Source organism: Saccopteryx leptura, chromosome X (genome assembly GCF_036850995.1).
Source record: "Saccopteryx leptura isolate mSacLep1 chromosome X, mSacLep1_pri_phased_curated, whole genome shotgun sequence".
Lineage (NCBI taxonomy): Eukaryota > Metazoa > Chordata > Mammalia > Chiroptera > Emballonuridae > Saccopteryx > Saccopteryx leptura.
In genome coordinates, this window is record NC_089516.1 from 138,307,172 (window position 1) to 138,322,662 (window position 15,491).

At 37.5% G+C, this 15,491-nt stretch overlaps 1 long non-coding RNA gene across 1 annotated transcript in view; it reads left to right on the forward strand.

Moving 5' to 3' along the window:
- The window catches only part of LOC136385871 (uncharacterized), a 68,734-nt gene extending 54,045 nt beyond the window's left edge, over window positions 1-14,689 (forward strand). Inside the window, exons 5-6 of the long non-coding RNA XR_010747875.1 lie at window positions 1,795-3,324; window positions 13,397-14,689. This is a non-coding gene — a long non-coding RNA (uncharacterized lncRNA). The remainder of the gene's footprint in view (window positions 1-1,794; window positions 3,325-13,396) is intronic.
- The last annotated feature ends 802 nt before the right edge of the window (window positions 14,690-15,491 follow it).

The window sequence follows — 15,491 nt, forward strand, 5'->3', positions numbered from 1 at the left end:
AATGTTATGTGTAGAAGTATATTCTATCATTTAAAAGTTGCTTTAATGAAGTTTTACACAGTGATTTAGTTCAACATATGGTAGTCTTTCTCCCTCCCCAGGGTTATTAGTTTTTATGCTCTTGTTTGCTCCTTATTTCTTCCAGAATCTCCATCTCTTGTATGGTATAGGAAACAACTGTTAATAGTATTATAAAGTTGAACTGTGTCCAGGTTCAAATAATCTGGTTTTAGGTAAAATTGTTATAAATATTTTGTTCAAATTTTGGTAAAGAAAAAGAAAACTTGGAAATTGAGTCTCTTACCTTTATATTGATATTGAGATTTGAGCTTTATAATGCTTAGTACTTAATTTATTGACAATAAGAGAAAAATATTTTTTAAATTTATTCCCCTGCAATAATCAGTTGTTCTTTAGCTATAACTCTTCATCTTGTATTTAATCTGAAAAGACTCTGATGCACATGTGATAGTGCCTAAAATGTAGCCATGAAACATGAAATTATTACTTTATGCACTCATATATGTAGACACAATTTTTATTTTGAGAATGTTTAAACCTATAGAGAAATGGAAAGCATCGTGCAATGAATGCTCACCTACAAAACACCTGAATTTATTTTCCACAAAAAAATTACTCATTACATAATTGTGCAAATTGGCTTCAGCTTTCCCTCCAAAAAGTATTTGCCTATATTTCCATAGTTCCATTATTATCCTTAACAAAGTAAATAGTATTCATCTAATCTTATCTAACAATCAACTCACTTTCAAATTTCTTTAGTTGTGTTAAACCATGCTATTTATTATTATTACTAAAATTGTTATCAGAAGATCAGAGACCTGATAAATTGGTACAATCACCCAGCTGAAATAAGTAAAGAGTTTAGATTCATGGCAGAACAGAATTTAAGCCAGAAAAAATGTATAGTAATTATTTTTTAATTTGAAAACACTCCTTTATTCAAGCTACACTGACCTCTGAAAAAACTGAGAAACTGACTAGAATTAACATGAGCCTCCAATTTGCTCATCTTAGGGCTCTGAAACTACCATAACTTCTGTGTCTCTAGTGCATAGGGGAAATACCATTGAGAAAGACCATCAGACATTTCTTGTAGGTGGATAGTCAGTTCTTCCAACACCATTTATTGAATGGCCCATACTTTCCTCAATACCTTGAAATACTACCACAGAACTATAAAAATAATAAATAAAAATAGGTGAACATAATCTTATCATCTTGGGGACAAGACAGCTTTTCAAAGCAAGGTATGAAACATTTGACTACATAAATATTTGAAACATATTGATGGCAAAAGATAAAATGAATACAATTAAAAAGTAAATGACAAGCTTAGATAAAATGTTTGCAACATGAAATTAAAATAAGAGTTCCCTAATATACTAATATAATGCCTATAAACCAGTTTAAAAAAAAGGTGGCAAAACTTATGAACTGACAATTTAAAGATGAAGAAATGGAAATGGTTTGCCATATGGAAGTATGGTTAAAGAAATAAAAATTAAGACAAAAACAAGATACCTTGTTATTCACCTTCTGCTTGACACAAATTACAATGGTTGATAATATTTCACATTGGGTGAACATATGGGAAAAAAGATTCTCATCCACTGTTAATTAGCATGCAAATTGTTTTAGCCTTTGTAAAAACTATTTGGAATATATTATTAATATCCCAAATTCTAGTTGACTCACTAGCTTATATTCTACTTAAGCAGACTGCCTGCCTTCCTGAATTTATTTCTTATTTTTGTATCTGCTTTCTTCTAGATGGTGACATTTGTGCCTTTCTTCTTAACCTGGTAACCTGAACTTGACTCCTCAGTTTTGGGATCCCTCTAAAACTGCAAGTCATTCTCATACAAAATTTCAGTTTACCTAGTCTGCACGTTTGAGAGTTTTGGAACAAAATGCAAGTTCAGGTCATCATCATGTCTTGCTGACTACCTCATGTGACGAGACCAACATTTGAGTTGTTTGTTTCTACCCTTGTACTTCTGTTTGTTGCTTACTCTACAGCTGTCAATCACACACATGCAGCCATGCAAAAGCTGTTTTTCCCTTTTCATTTGTCTTGTGAATGTTTTCATTTATATTACAAATTAGTGTTGTATATCACTCAGTGATATAAAAGGTTCAATAATTGTAAATTTGCTTAAGTCTGGGTAACAATAGCATGCAAACAGAAAAGCAAAGTGGTAGATGATAGAAATAAATGCAAGATCAGTAGAAAAGGCAAGAAAGGTAATGTCTATTGCAAACAGAATGAGTGTTGTTGAAATGCTTGAAAATGGTGGGATCAAGACCTCTCTAGGGAATTTGTTGTTGTTTTGATTTGTTTTTTAAGGGTTTTTTTTGTGTTAATGAATCTATAGTTCAAACAGTGAATAAAAATGACAAAGTATTAGGGCTAGTGAGTTAATCGGCACACAGGAATAATTGAGAAAAATCACAAATAATTCAAAATGCCTAAATAGAAAAAATGGAAAGAGATTTGTATTTGTGGCTTTTAAACAGAAAAGCCAAATAAGTCTTTTTCTGTATATATAATTAGCCAATAATCATCACAAAAATAAAAGTTTAAATTTCAATCTAGATGAAAAATTATAACATTCATCATGAGTAATAGGTGGTTGAATAAGTTTAAGAAATGATATGGTCTATATGAAAAAAGTATCTCGCAGAAAAAGAAAATTATGAAGCTGCTGCAAAGTATCTTGAACTTTTGGAAAAAAATGATGGAGGAAAATGGCTATTTGCCTGAACATGTGTTTAATATTGATGAAACGGTCATGTTCTGGAAGTGCACGCCTACTTGCACATGTATTGCAAAAGACGAGAAACAAACCACAGGCTTCAAGCCTGGAAAAGACAAGCTCAAAGACATACTCTGTTCCAATGCATGTGGTGACTTTCTGATTAAACCCATGTTGCTTCACAGATTTCAAAATCTATATTCTCTTAGAAGAGAATGTGAGAAACATTTTCCTGTCTAGATGAGGGAAACCATAAAATTTGGATCATAGAGAAACCCTTTTTGTATTAGTTTTTGAAGTGTTTTGCTCCTGAGGTTGAGTAATATTTAAACAAAAAAAAATCTTGAGTTCAAAGTGTTGCTGATTCTTATGTTACTGGACACTTGTCTCATTGACAAAAGTGCAAGAGTAAATGCTGATCTTTGTATTAAAGTCGTCTCCATCCTCCCACCCATTACAACTGTACTGCTTCAACCCATGCAGCTGGAAGTGCTAAAAATGCTCATGATGTATTATATTTGCTTTATGTTTGACTACTGCCGGGGTCCAGCCCCGGGGGGGATCCAGGGGTCCCACAGGAAGAGACGGCGTCGGCGAGATCGAGTGAGAGAGCCGAATTCTTTTCTTTCTCTTTATTCTCTAGTTAGCATTTACTGCCAGGCATCTCTCCCAAATGCTAGTATAGCTCCCTTTTTATACACGCACACCGAGTTACAATCACATGGTGTTAATTATTACTTTTGTTTCACTATGTTTTCATGTTTCCGGATAACAGTTCATTTACATCTATGAGTCACAAGTCAGGTAGCAAATCATTCAAAATACAAAATAACTTGAATAGCGATAACAACATCAGTAAAAGCTTTTAGAGTATTAGTTCTAAAAGGCTTGCCTCTATAGAAATTAACATAACATCAAGAATAGCTTTCATCCAAAGATATGCAGAGTGCACTTGCAAGATAGCCCAGCAGCAACACAAGACATTCCATGGATTTCCCTACATTTTTAAATCTCATGAGAACATCTCATTGAGAAAGCCTAGCAATTGCCTTTAGTCAAAAGACAATTCTCTTAGTAAAACATTCTTTTCTTGCTGACTACGCTCTCATTCTAGGCCACACAATGGGCCATTCTACTATACCTACCTAAGATACTATTGTCTAATCAAATATTACTTATTTATTATATTTAAACACTAGTTAAGTTTTGACTCTATTCTTCTCAGAATATACCACTATTTGCAGATCAAAGAAGAAAGGAATGTTTCTCTACTTATCACATGAAAAGGCTAGGGAGGAAAAAATGTTAAGTGAAGGCCTCAGGGTGCTCTGTGCACAGCCACTGCCTCCTAACCATTCACAAGTCACAAACTATTCTTTTTAACATGATTAAGAAGGAATTCTCCTACAAACTTAACCCTTTATGAGGGATATCATAGCCAGCCTCTTATGTCTATGAGCCCAGTTCAAGGGGCTTACAGGCTTTTCTGTGGAACTCACACCCTCTGTCTCATTTCCAAAGAAATTACTACAAATCTACAGGGAAAGTACGGTACTATTATCCCTGTGCCACAAATAATAGCACACACCCAGAAAAAGGGGGGATATAAGGCCAGATTAATTAAAAAAATCAAAGGGGGAAGTATCGTGCCTTTCCTTTTGCAGTGACTTTGTCACCCCACAGCCATTGGTCTTCACTGCAGTGACTTTGTCAATCAGCAGTTTTTGATCTTCTTCTGCTGTGACCTTGTCAGCCAGCAGTTGTGGGTCTTCTCCTGCTGTGACCTTGTCAGCCAGCAGTTGTGGGTCTTCTGCTGCTGTGACCTAGTTAGCCAGCATTAGTGGATCGGCTCCCGACATCTCCCCCTTTTTTATTATTTAAATAAAGCTTTTGTATTTTCACCGTTGTTTCTCTGAGATTGCTGTTTAAGAGTCGGAACATGACTGGAAGGACAAGAAGAGTGATAATTGCCACAGCTATTATTATGCCTATATCAGTAGCCAGAGAGGTCAGGCCATGCATAGAAAACATACTTTTAATGTTTTCAACAAATTGATTAGCTACTTCTGAGGCAGAGACTAAAGAGCCTGAATGTCCTAAGTTTTGTATCTGCTGATGTAATTCCTTCAAATCTAAACTAATATCACTATTATTCTATACACCTAACAAATGATTCTGTACATTATTCCATGCTATGATAGACTGATTGTATTCTAAAGGAGTCACACATATCCACCTGAATCCTGCATGGCATCTAAGAGTCATTCTAGCTTTCATAGCTAACAACTCATTACATATGTGAATAAAAGCTTCTTCTAAAGCATTCACTTTCAATTCTAACTTTCTATCTATAGTCTCCTGTACTGCTAATGCAAGAGATATATTACGAGATAAACTATCCACATGATTTGCAGTGTGAACTGATTGAGCTAAAGCAGTGGTGGAAGCAGCTACAGATCCTATAATAGCAATAAGAGCAGTAATTCCCAAAATCAATGCGGCAACAAATCGCTTTCCTCGATGGTGAGCAAGCGCTTCAGAAACAGCCTGTAGTGCATGCAACCCTGGGTCATCATACCAAGGCTGAGACAGACTAACAGGTAACATCACATAAGGTGGCTGCCGCAAAATAAACATAACTTGAGCTTTGGTGTCATAAGATAGACAGTTTGTTAAAACACAGCGAGAGCAGGAAATGCTAAATATAGAATTATAAGTACTAACAGAAAGATTACTGTCTATTGTAGCAATCAAGAGTACATAAGGAGCCGGTACACAAGCCTGAACAAAAATATTCTGAGCAGGATAAGGGTAAGGCCTAACCAAATATGCTGGTGCAGCAGCTGCAATTAGCTGCCAAAGCTTTGTTTGATACCTGGTGGTTAATTCATCCTGATAAGTCAGCTGTGCAGGTATCCATCCAGCAGACTGCCAACGTGTGACGATTTTATTTAAAGGATTATATTTATCTGACCAACTGTAATCGTCTTTCATTTTCTGTACTAATTTTCTATAATCATATTCAGAATAAGGACTAGACCAATCTTGTACAGTGAAATTAACAGCATATGCAGTATAATTCATATAATTGTAATATGCACATTCTTGCCATGGGGGAAAACCAAATCTATTCTCTACAGACCACCAGTAAGGCTCTTGAGTTGCCTTTTTTGGAGGATAAAGTTCACATGGGTGAAATCCCTTAGGAGGCAATGTAACAGGATTATACTCATGGGTGTCAGGGCCTCCAGGCATTAAAATTGTGAGAGACCATAAGTCTCTTGTTGGGTGTCCAGGTTTATTACTTTTAGGAGAGTCAGTCAAAATAGTCTTAAGTGTAGTAGGAAAACACCCAGAAATCTTGTGAGTATTATTAAACATAAAACATATAGGTATCTTATCCGTTTTCCCATGAAATGAGAAATTTGAATTAGTTTTATGCATAATAAAAGAACTACATGATCCTCCCAAAAACTTAGTATGATTATTAAACACAGGTATATCATTTCCTCCCCAAGTAACGAGCTTAACTAATGGTGGATTTGGAATATAAGCCCAATAAGATTTGTTTTGTTCAGTAGCCTCAACATTAAGTACCTGAATTGAAAGTACAGCTAGCATAACAATAAACATATTAGCAGGGTTACGATGTATGTTTTGTCGATGACAAATTAAATCAGCCCTCACAGTCAATGCCTTCAACTGGCCCCAGGTTGGTGGGTTGACAGTTCGAGTAGAGCGAGCCATCCGTTGATAGGGAGGTCGTCTAGCTTCCTGTAGTGACAATCGCTGCATCACTCGAGTAACAGGATTATACAGAGAGCTCCTTGATGGCCTTTGCTGGAAAGTCACTGGTGATGCGGGTGGCACAGAAGTCTCCTTCTGGCTGGGAGGGGGCAGCAGTGGCAGTGGAGGCCTCTGGTGACACATGGCGAATCAGCCGGTCTGGGATCCAAAGAGGCGAGTCAGCGTCCTGTGGAAATATACAAGCATACCCTCTCCCTTGAGTTAAAATTACATCTGGACCTTTCCATTGACCTGTCAATAAATCCTTCCACTTTGCCATTGGTTTAGGCTTATCCAGATCCAGATTCCAGTGTCTCAGCATGCGAGTGTGGCCTTGAGAGTCTGAATTAAGATTGTTAATAACAAACAAAGCATGATTTAAAAGCTGATGTGGGGAACTATATTTTAACTCACCTTCCCGTAGTTTTTGAATCTGCATTTTCAGGGTCTGATGAGTCCTTTCTACTATACCTTGTCCCTGTGGATTGTAAGGGATGCCAGTAATATGTGAAATATTAAAGGTGTTACAAAACCTTTTAAAGGCAGCTGATGTATATGCTGGAGCATTATCAGTTTTAATAGCCTTTGGCATTCCTAGAATAGCAAAGCAGTGAAAAAGATGTTGTACTACATCCTTAAAGGCCTCTCCAGTTCGTGCAGTACAAGCAACAACATTTGAAAAGGTATCAACACAAACATGTACATAGCAAAGTTTGCCAAAAGATGAAATATGACAGACATCCATCTGCCAAAGGTCATTGGGTCGGAGTCCTCGTGGGTTAACTCCAAAACTACGATTAGAAAAGTGAGTAGGGCAAGTGTTACAGCTACGCACGATAGCTCGAGCAGCTTCACGAGATAGTTGAAACTGCCACCGGAGTGCAGATGCATTCTGGTGATGTAAAGCATGTGAAAGTTTTGCTTCTTCTACTGCTGTAAACACTGCTTTCTGCTGTGTAAGAAAATCAGCAAGACGATTTCCTTCGTGTAGTGGCCCTGGAATAGAAGTGTGAGAGCGAATGTGGCCGATAAAGAAAGGGAGAGTTCTGGAATGGATCTGCTTTTGTAGGCTGCTTAAAAGTGAAAAAATCGTGGTTAGATGATGTGGTAAAGAAGCAGTTTCAATGTGAGGAAACATTTTAACTATATACTGTGAATCAGTGAACAAATTAAAGGGAACATGTTTCAATTTTTGAAATGCTGTTATAACAGCAATAATTTCTGTTTTTTGCGCTGATTTCTCCTGAGTATCAGTGATAATATGCTCATCCCCTATAATTGTTACAGCTTTACCATTAGATGAGCCATCAGTAAAAACCAGTGCAGCTGGTGGCGGCAGCGGATTTCTAGAAGTCTTAGTGGGAAAAATTACTGATTGTCTTTTTAGAAATTGCAGCAGTGGGTGAGCAGGAAGATGAAATAAAACCTGCCCTGTAAAATTACTAAAAGCAATTTGCCATTCTGAATTTAGCTGTAATAATGCTTGAAATTGATCCTTATTATAAGGAACAATGACTTCCGCCATTTCTTTACCAAACAACTCTCTGCTGCGGTTTCTTCCTTTAATTATAAGAGTAGCCACCAAATCAGTATAGGGCATAATAACTTTCTTGTGAGAGACAGGTAAGTGAAGCCACTCTAGAGGGCCATTCTGCCACAAACATCCGGTAGGGGTGTGTTCAGTGGCTAAAATCACAAGCTGCCATGGTTCCTCTATAATAACTCTGACTAAATGTTGATTATTAATTACTTCTTCTATTTTTCTAAGAGCTTTTGCCGCTTCTTCTGTGAGCTCTCGAGGAGAAGTTGGATCAGCATCTCCTCTCAAAATATCAAACAATGGCTTAAGCTCTGCTGTAGTTAATTTCAAATAGGGTCTGATCCAATTAATGTCTCCCAATAATTTTTGATAGTCATTTAGAGTTTTTAAATGATCTTTTCTTAATTGTAACTTTTGAGGACTGACAATGTCTGTAGACAGAACACGTCCTAAGTAATTAAAAGGTGGCTGTACTTGAATTTTTTCAGGGGCAATTTTTAATCCAAAATTCTGTAAAGACTGAGTTGTTTCTTGTAAAATATTATGCAATTTTTCCCGATCAGGCAGAGCAAGCAAAATGTCATCCATATAGTGAATTAAATAAAGATCAGGATATTTTAATCTTATTGGATCTAAAGCTTGATTCACAAATTTTTGACAAAGCGTGGGACTGTTTTTCATTCCCTGGGGTAATACCTTCCATTGATATCTCTCATAAGGTTGTTTAAAATTTTCTGATGGCAGACTAAATGCAAACCTTCGACAATCCTGTGTAGCTAATGGTATAGTAAAAAAGCAATCCTGTAAATCTATAACAATTACACTGTAGCCATGAGGCATCGCAACTGGTGAGGGGAGTCCAGGTTGTAATGACCCCATATCTTCCATAGTGGCATTTATAGCCCTAAGGTCCTGTAGCAACCTCCATTTTCCTGATTTCTTTTTAATAACAAAAATAGGAGTATTCCATGGACTGTTAGAAACTTCTATATGTCCTTCCTGTAATTGCTGCATAACTAATTCTCTGGCTGCCTTAATTTTTTCTGAACTCAGGGGCCACTGTTCTACCCATACTGGGTTGTTAGATTTCCAGTTAATAGGATCGGCAGCAAATAACTCAGTGGCCCCAACTATAAATTTGTATATTCTATACCAAGTCTTCCTTGATTTTCTAATGTCTGACTTGGATATACTTGGCCCTGCTGTTTCTTTCCTAGCCCTCGATTAGGATCAAAACCCATCTGTAACATTTGTGCAGTTACTTTTGAATCTAGGCTGTACATGAAAACACCCATTTGTTCTAAAATGTCTCTCCCCCAGAGAGATAATGGTATACTTGAAATTACATAGGGGCAGAAAGTTCCTTGGTTATTGTCTTCATCCTGCCAGGTTAATATTTGAGAACTTTTAGCAACATTTGAAGCCTGGCCAAGTCCAACTAATGAGGTTGGAGTTGACTGAGTCGGCCAGGCTCGAGGCCAATCTTTGCCAGCAATGCAGGAGACGTCTGCCCCGGTATCTAAAAGCCCCTCGATTTCTTTTCCAGAAATCTTTAATTTCTTTAGTGGCCGAACTTTCTTAATTTCTTGTATCCAAAACACAAAATCACTGGAGCCAAAGGCACCTTCTCCCCGTTTTTGTTCAGATATAGGCTTTCCGATGGGACAGTAAGGCAATAGTAAAAGCTGAGCAATTCTTTGACCAGGATAAATCTCAAGCGTTTTAATTGGGGGAGCAATCATTATTTTTATCTCCCCTTCATAGTCCGAATCAATTATTCCTGGCATTACGTATATTCCTTTTAAAGATGTTGAACTTCTGCCAATTAATAATCCAACCATTCCTTTAGGAAGGGGACCTTTAACTCCTGTTGGTAATGTAACCGCCGGACTGTCAGGGGTTAATATTGCTGAGGCGGTGGAACAGAGGTCCAGTCCTGCGCTGCCTGGGGTTGCCCTGGTGAGGTCTGAGACGGACCGGAGTTGACAAATGGATTCAGGCTGGCCCCAATTGTTATCGGGGCCTGAGGCTGGCCCCCTTGCCAGTTTCCCTGATTGCTACTTTGATTACTTGTCAGATTTGAATTATGTGGGGGCTGCCATTCTATTCCTAAATTTGGTCCTAATGGCTGTCCGTTTTTGTGAAATTTAGAACGGCACTGCTTTGCCCAATGATATCCTTTTTGACAGCGTGGACACAAAGTCTTAGGCAATGGGACATTATTATTAGCATTATTAATTACGGGAGCTGTCCCTTGCACTCCTGGGCCTGCTTGCCCACTCTTGTTAGGGCATTGTCGGCTAAAGTGGCCCGTTTGATTACAAGTAAAGCAAGTAAGACTTCCCTTAGAGGAAGCTTCATTGACAGAAGGCATTTTTCCTTGATACATGGTCTTAATAAATTGAGGATACGTTTCTCCTTTTAAAGCTGCAGCAATAGTTACTCCCTGAACAAAAGCAGGATTTACATCCTGACAGGCTTTGATGAAATCTCCTATCGTTCCTTCTCTCCTCACTGACCGCAACATAGCCTGGCAAGTGGAATTAGCATTTTCATAAGCCAACTGTTTAATTATAATATCTCCTGCCGCCTCATTTGAAATAACTCTTCTTACTGCTTGAATCAACCGAGCAACAAACTCCTCATAAGGTTCATCACCTTTCTGTTTTACTCCTACTACAGTAACATCTCCACCAGACAAAGCTGGCAACTTTCTCCAAGCTGATATAGCACAATTATTCACTTGTATCAAAGCTGGTTTAGAAAGTTTTAACTGTTCACTAACATCAGCAAATTCTCCTTCTCCCGTAATCATTTCTCTAATCACAGGATTATGTGTCCTCCTGTTCCTAACTGCCTGTTGTTTAGCTTGCTCCTCATATTCAGCTCTCCAAAGGAGATAATTTCCTCCAGATAAACAAGCTTTAGCCACTTGTTCCCAATCATAAGGAGTCATCCAATTATGAGAAACTGTTTCCACCAAAGACATAGTATAAGGAGAGGTGGGTCCATATTGACTGCAAGCCATTTTCAACTCTTTCAATAATTTATAAGAAAGCGGCTCCCATGTAGGATCCTCCTCATCAAATTCACCAGCCACAGCCACAGGGAAACATAATGCCAAATCAGTTTCCCCTTGGTCGCAAGAAGCTTGAATTGCCTTCTGCAACCCTGTTAACCCTGATGATTTTTTCTTTTCATTAACATCTGGTGATTGTACTGGTAGAGGCAAAGACATTTTAACAGCCTTATTTTCATCCTTTTTGTCAGTCTTGGAGGGATATAATATGGGCAAGACTGTTTTTGACTTCCAATCCTCATTATCCCTATTATATTTAGCTGCCTCATTTTCTAATTCAGCCTCATCTTTTGGAGATAAATGATTTTCACTATCATTCTGATGTTTACTTAATTTTAAAGAGGCCATAGCATGATTTGTACTATCTTGAGACTGCCTTTTACTTCTAATTAACGGAGTCTCTTCTTTTGGAGGAGCAGTTGCCTTAGAAAGTTTATGCATCTCATGTTCTGGATTTAAGGCATCTTTAATCAAGCTCCATAAAGCAAATGTATCAACTGGAACCTTTTCTGGTCCGTGAAGCTCATAATAAAGTTTTAAATCTTCTCCAACTTTAACCCATTTCTCGAAATCAAGCGTTCCCTCATCTGGAAACCATGGAGAACATTTTTGTACGAATTTCATAAAACGAGCTACTTGTTTAGAGGAGACCTTAACTCCTTTTTGGGAAAGTGTATACTTAATAACTTTCATAAAGAGTCTTCTTTCTTTAGACTCAGTATGGCCCATGACTTCTCAAAATCTTAAGTTCTGAAATTCTCCACCTATCCTCACCCTGTCTTTCTTACAGGGGGGTCTGCAGCACCCTGAGTGGAGTCCTAGCCGTCCCGAGACAACGAGGGGGGATTACCTGTGAGTCCCTGTATCGGGCGCCAAATGCCGGGGTCCAGCCCCGGGGGGGATCCAGGGGTCCCACAGGAAGAGACGGCGTCGGCGAGATCGAGTGAGAGAGCCGAATTCTTTTCTTTCTCTTTATTCTCTAGTTAGCATTTACTGCCAGGCATCTCTCCCAAATGCTAGTATAGCTCCCTTTTTATACACGCACACCGAGTTACAATCACATGGTGTTAATTATTACTTTTGTTTCACTATGTTTTCATGTTTCCGGATAACAGTTCATTTACATCTATGAGTCACAAGTCAGGTAGCAAATCATTCAAAATACAAAATAACTTGAATAGCGATAACAACATCAGTAAAAGCTTTTAGAGTATTAGTTCTAAAAGGCTTGCCTCTATAGAAATTAACATAACATCAAGAATAGCTTTCATCCAAAGATATGCAGAGTGCACTTGCAAGATAGCCCAGCAGCAACACAAGACATTCCATGGATTTCCCTACATTTTTAAATCTCATGAGAACATCTCATTGAGAAAGCCTAGCAATTGCCTTTAGTCAAAAGACAATTCTCTTAGTAAAACATTCTTTTCTTGCTGACTATGCTCTCATTCTAGGCCACACAATGGGCCATTCTACTATACCTACCTAAGATACTATTGTCTAATCAAATATTACTTATTTATTATATTTAAACACTAGTTAAGTTTTGACTCTATTCTTCTCAGAATATACCACTATTTGCAGATCAAAGAAGAAAGGAATGTTTCTCTACTTATCACATGAAAAGGCTAGGGAGGAAAAAATGTTAAGTGAAGGCCTCAGGGTGCTCTGTGCACAGCCACTGCCTCCTAACCATTCACAAGTCACAAACTATTCTTTTTAACATGATTAAGAAGGAATTCTCCTACAAACTTAACCCTTTATGAGGGATATCATAGCCAGCCTCTTATGTCTATGAGCCCAGTTCAAGGGGCTTACAGGCTTTTCTGTGGAACTCACACCCTCTGTCTCATTTCCAAAGAAATTACTACAAATCTACAGGGAAAGTACGGTACTATTATCCCTGTGCCACAAATAATAGCACACACCCAGAAAAAGGGGGGATATAAGGCCAGATTAATTAAAAAAATCAAAGGGGGAAGTATCGTGCCTTTCCTTTTGCAGTGACTTTGTCACCCCACAGCCATTGGTCTTCACTGCAGTGACTTTGTCAATCAGCAGTTTTTGATCTTCTTCTGCTGTGACCTTGTCAGCCAGCAGTTGTGGGTCTTCTCCTGCTGTGACCTTGTCAGCCAGCAGTTGTGGGTCTTCTGCTGCTGTGACCTAGTTAGCCAGCATTAGTGGATCGGCTCCCGACAGACTACCTTGCAGATCTTATGAGAGAAACAGCAGAACTTATGTGAAAGAAGCTTGGCAAAATTTCAATGTCTGTAACACTTCAACAATAGTACAAGAATCAGTGAGAGACATAAAATGATCAATCTTTTATGGTGCTTGACAGAAACTTTGGAATGAAGTTGTAACTGATTCTGAAAAATTCTCTCCAGTTGTAGAAAATGAAATGAAAGTATTCTAGCATCTGCAAAACATTTAGGTTTCAAAGGATTTGAAGACATTAAATTAAGGGATATTGCTAAACTATTAGACTCTCACCCTCCAATCATTGAGAAATGTTCCAGAGATGTAATCACATCGAAAGTTGAGAAAAGAGCTCAACCTAAGTTAACCTGAAGGACTTGAAAAATGTTGAAGTAACCACTCTGTAAAAAACATGCTGTGATGATTCAGGAAAAAGATCCTTCAGTTGAATATTTATTGACCTTCAGGCAAAGCTTAAATAATTACCCATAACCCTATAAATCAGTAAGAAGAAACTTTCAAACAAATACCACTGATTCTTTTCTTTTTGCTTAGGCCAACAGAAGAAAAGAGATTGGACTATCATGTTGTGTCATTCAAAACCATTCTGTAAACAACAGGCAGAAAGACTACACATAGAAAGTTAAATTTAGGGATTCAGGTCTGATTAGCTCTGAAGGTGTGGTGATTCATGTGCCAGAGGATGAAAGTGGACCAGAAGACAGAGCTTACACTTTATCTCCAGACAAAATCCAATTTTCTTGAATTTTTTCCCTATCAATACTGGGATGATCAGCATTTTCATTGATGCATGATTGTTTTCACCTTGGAATCAGAGAGAAATATAAATTAATTGTCCAATAATCACTATTGCTAATGTAAATTTAGCAAAATACCATGAAGATTCACTCTGTCTTTACTTTCATAATACTTCTTTCCCTGCCCTGATTTCCCCCAAAAGCTCATAATTTTGTCCAACACAAATTCCCCTACAATAAGGTTTTTAGGAGTCAATTCCAGTACCTAAGGAAAGGACTACTGTACTTGGTTGGACAATTTAATTTGTTTTCTTGATCTGGAAATTTGTTTTAATTCTGTTTAAGCCTAACTTGCTATCTCAATAGAAAGGATCCAAACCCTCTTCTTTTCACTAGTTTTTAATTAGTTTGGAAAGGCAGTATATTTATAGTGGATTCCTGGATTTACTTTGGTTCTTAATTATGGAAGGATGCTACTAGAGTTCATTTCCATCAATCTTCTCTGTTCTCATATTTGGTCTTCCTAGTGATTTAGAACAGTTGAATAGTCTTCAGAAAAAAATATATGTATTGATACTTCCTTCCTCTTCCTTAAATATGGTGAAAATCTGCTCCACATGTGGAAGTCTGAATTATAGGCTACCTATATCTGAGACTGAAGTGATTAGAGGAAAGGGAAAATGCAAAAGTTAAAAAAGCTTGCTTGCATAGTTAGAGTTGGGATGAGAGACATCCCTTAACAAGCTCAAAAGAAGCAGAAGAGAGTTGAAAACACATTATAGGGTGCTTTGGTGCTTATGACTTGTCAGAGTGCCAGAGAAGTTTTATGCTTTTACTGTAAGCCACAATGATTCTCAACACTAACTGCACAGAAAAATCATGATGGAGACCTTTGAAAATAATACAGATTTCTGGGAACTGCCCCTAGGTATGCTGAATCAGAGATGAGAACAGCATTTCTATGTTTTGAAAAGTCCTAAAGTGATTTTTTAAAAATATAGTCATGATTGCAAACCACTGCTCCAATTCCAAATAGAGTTATAACTGAAAATATAGTATAAATGATATGGGCCCAGGAACTAGGAAACCTTGATTTGAAGTTTTTGCTTTGCCACTAGATGAATGAATGGTCTTAGTCAAATCATCTTATTCTTACCTTATCTGTCAAATGAGAACAATGGACTATTTGCTCTCTAAAGTCCTTTCATCTCTAATGTCATTAACTTGATAAAAGGATTTATCAACCTCATTGTTCGTACCTAAGCCTTTTCATAAAGACCAAGGTAAGTAGTAGTATTATTGTATTATGTTCTTGTTATTTAAAAAATTTTATTCATGGTTCAAGCTCT